Source organism: Arvicola amphibius, chromosome 2, assembly GCF_903992535.2.
Source record: "Arvicola amphibius chromosome 2, mArvAmp1.2, whole genome shotgun sequence".
NCBI lineage: Eukaryota > Metazoa > Chordata > Mammalia > Rodentia > Cricetidae > Arvicola > Arvicola amphibius.
In genome coordinates, this window is record NC_052048.2 from 80,204,903 (window position 1) to 80,209,121 (window position 4,219).

The 4,219-nt window shown below is 37.3% G+C and overlaps 1 pseudogene; it reads left to right on the top strand.

The window, feature by feature from the left end:
- The first annotated feature begins 1,194 nt into the window (after window positions 1–1,194).
- Window positions 1,195–2,133, top strand: LOC119806999 (annotated as a pseudogene).
- Window positions 2,134–4,219: the final 2,086 nt, after the last annotated feature.

Genomic DNA, 4,219 nt, shown 5'->3' on the forward strand with positions numbered 1-4,219 from the left:
ACAATCTGAAGAAGCCCGCACTCCCTTGCAGGAATCCTCAGACCTTCCTGGAGGCCAGAGTCTGACCCCTTTGGGTGGATGGCCTTAGTACAGGAGCATGACACCTGAAAACACTAGGGAAGGCTTGGGAGAGGCAGGGAGTTTCTTGGCTCTTACAATTTGGATGAACCTATTCCCTTACTAGTTTAAGCTTTTTACATATTCATGTCAATATAAATCATATGGAAAAGGTTTCTATATGGTTTCTCATCCATGGGGAGGTTTTAGAGTGAGATCACCCACTAACATTTCTCAATATGCATGTAAGCATTAATTTGTGTATGTGGAGTATAATAGTGAACTTGAAAATTCAATTGGGCACACCTTTTCTTACAAGAACCTGTGTCAAGGTAATTGTTTTTTATTTATCTATCATGAAGCCACTTTTAAAGTACTGAATTATATTAATTTGATAAAATAATGACACTGGTAACCAGTCCAAATAATTAACATAAACACCAAAGGAAAGACTGTTGATTGAACTTATAGAAACTGACTGTTGATGGTGTACGGTAACACTGAGGCCCTTGATTTCCATTGCATGGGAAAGGATCTCTTTTCAAACAGAAATTCCAAAAAAACCCCACTATATGGTCATCTTTGGAGAGTTCATGTTTGTCACAATGTATTGCAAGTAATATTTGTTTTAGTGTTCCATATTCTCTCTTTTGGAGGCTCCTAGCTCCACATCTGCAGATTTGAATATCTAGCCTGTAGTAACTACAGATACCAGGAAAGCAAAATAGAACCATGGCCAGAATGGCGGTGGTTGTAGGACACAATGGAGAGGGGACTGTTTTAGGTTTCAAAAAAATAAAATAAAATAAAATAAAATAAAATAAAATAAAATAAAGCAATATAAATCAGTAGGTTTGGATTTCTAAAACATGAAGCCCAGATGCAATACAGGAACACAAAGTGTGCATTCTGTATAGGATGTAGCTGACAATGCATTTATTATGCACAATATGCTATGTATACTGGAATTACGTGGAGGGTACATAGAAATATAGGCCATGTCCAGTCTGGAACAGCAAAAGTAAAGTGACAGATAAATCAAGAATGGGCAGGTAAAATAGAATGATGATAGTGACACAAGTCACAAGTTTGATGAATACTCTGTTATTTTTTAGGTATATAAAATATGTTTCCACTATGATTTCTGGATGATTACACTTCCCAATTATGTCCTTCTTAAACAATGTCTTTTATTTCCAAAATGGAATTGGAGTCCTTGCCAATGTATTTCTCCTTCTTTTCTACATTTTCATAATCCTATGTCACAGACCTAAGCCCATGGACCTGATCTCTTGTCAACTGACCTTCACCCATACAGTAATGCTCCTCACTGGAGGGTTTGTTTGGGTCACAGACATATTTGAGTCACTGAACATTGACAATGACATCAAATGCAAGACAACGTTTTACATAAGCAGGATGATGAGAGGCCTCTCCATCTGCATCACCTGCCTCCTGAGTGTGTTCCAGGCTGTCACTATCAGTCCCAGTACCTCTTTCTTGGTGAACTTTAAACCTAAGCTAAAGAAGTACATAATCTATGCTTTCGTCTATATTTGGTCTCTCAATTTGTCATTCAGTAACTACCTGATCGTCTATGTCGCTGGTTTTACTAATGTGAGTGAGACCAATCAGATGAAGGTCACTAAATCCTGCTCACTCTTCCCCCCGAACTACATCATCAGGGCACTGATTTTAACAGTGACAACCTCCATTGATATATTTCTTGTAGGAGTTATGCTGATCACAAGTGCATACATGGTGCTTATCTTGTTCAGACATCAGAGGCAATACAAGTATCTTCACAGCCTCAGCCACCCAAGATCATCCCCTGAGAAAAAGGCCACCCAGACTATCTTGCTGCTGGTGACTTTCTTTGTGGTCATGTACTGGATGGACTTCATCATCTCATCCACTGCAGTCCTGTTATGGATGTACGACCCAGTCATCCTGAGTGTTCAGAAGCTTGTTATGAATGTTTATCCCACAATTACTCCCTTGGTACAAATCAGTTCTGATAACAGAATAATCAATATACTGAAAAACATTCGGTCAAAATACTACAAGACTTTGTAAAAACGTCATTTTTCTTTTGTAATAAATGCATTTATTTTAATGTATATGGAGATTTTTGTGCCAGCTTGTGTGCATGTGTGAATTTTTGGTTCCCAGGGAGGTCAGAAGAGGTCATTGAATACCCTGGACCTGGAGGTGTAGATGGTTGTAGGGAATGAAGCTGGTGTAGCACCAATAATTTTTGTCTAAAAAACAGAGTTTTCATTAACTGTTTAATTGTCCATGTACCAAATCAAGATTCTTCACATATTTAAATACAATTTTGTCATATACCACATACACATTCTTGTGACATTTCTGCTGCCAAGTGCTATAGAGTCTTCTACGTTAATTATACACCATAAGTTGAAATTTGTACAGGAATTTTCTTTTTCTCTTCTTTTTACTTTATGTCATAAATGTTCCTTTGATTCTGAGGCTACTCAAATGGAGCTGCTTGGTGGTACTGATTTTTTATTCTTTTTCCTTCTTTCTTTTTTGTGTTTTATGACAGGGTTTCTCTGTAGCTTTAGAGCCTCTCCTGGAACTAGCTCCTGTAGACCAGGCTGGCCTCGAAATCACAGGGATTCACCTGCCTCTGACTCCCAAGTGTTGGGATTAGTCCTGTGTCACTATTGCCTGGTGATGATACTGACTTTTTAAGTTATTCTTTTGAAAATATTTTAATCTACTCTCAGTCATCAATAATCGTTTAAATATCTGATTGTAGTTTAAATCTGTTTCCTAATTAATGTTTCTCTGGATCCATAAAAATTATGTGAGTTTCATTTCCATTTTTCACTACAGTTACATAAACACTCCTACATGAAGTTTTCATGGACCTCTGTATTTGCACTTCATTTCATCTATGCTTCCTGAAATACTGCTGGCAGATAGAAATAGTTTATACCTACATACCTGCCTTAAAATGCATGTGTGTATGCATGTGTGTGTATGCAGAGGTTAAGGATGTGTTTGAATGTGCACATAAAGGCCATTGTTGTTGGCTGTTTTTCTTCATATGTCATTCTCCTTGAGTTTTGACAGATTATCTCTCACTATGACAAGGGGCTTACCCTATAGGCCAAGATTGTAGCCCCAGGCATTCTTTGGTCTCTGCCTCTACAACTCTGGGATAAAAGTGTTCACCAACATGCTCCAGATCTTTAAACATCATTCTCTGTTATTGAAAAGAGGTTTGTTTCACACATTGTATTCTGATTAGTGTTACCCTCCACCTACTCTTCTCAGGTCTTCCCACATCCCCTCCTATAAATAACTGTAAGATAAATCAAAAGCAAGTAAATCAGAATAGAAAGAAGAAAAACAGCCAAAGACAAAGCACAAGAGTGAGTACATACCATATTCATCTTTTTTTGCATCTGAGTTATCTCATACAGGTTAGTGTTTTCTATTTCCATCTATTTGCATGCAAAATTCAAAATGTTATTTTTTTTTTTACCACTGGGTAGTACTCTAATGTGTATATTTTCCACACTTTCTTTATCCATTCTTCCTTTGAGGAGCATCTAGGTTGTTTCCAGGTTATGGCTATTACAAATAATGCTGCTATGAACAGAGTTGAACAAATATTTTTGTAGTATGATTGCACATCTCTTGGGTATATTCCAAAGTGTGGTATTGCTGAATCCTGAGGTACGTCAATTCACAATTTCCAGAGAAACCACCACACTGATTTCCAAAGTGGTTGCACACGTTTGCATTCCCACCAGCAATGGATGAGTGTTCCCTTTTCTCCACATCCTCTCCAGCATAGGCTATCATTGTTGTTTTTGATTTTAGCCATTCTGACAAGTATAAGATGGTATCTCCAATTTGTTTTGATTTGCATTTCCCTGATAGCTAAGGAGGTTGAACATGACCTTAAGTGTCTTTTGGCCATTTGAACTTCTTCAGTTGAGAATTCTCTCTTCAGTTCAGTACCCCATTTTTTTTCATTAGGTTAATTAGAATTTTAATGTCCTGTTTCTTGAGTTCTTTATATATTTTGGAGATCAGACCTTTGTCTGATGTGGGGTTGGTGAAGATCTCACATTCAGTAGGAAGAAAAACATATATAGATCCTCCTAAAAATTGGAAGCAAATA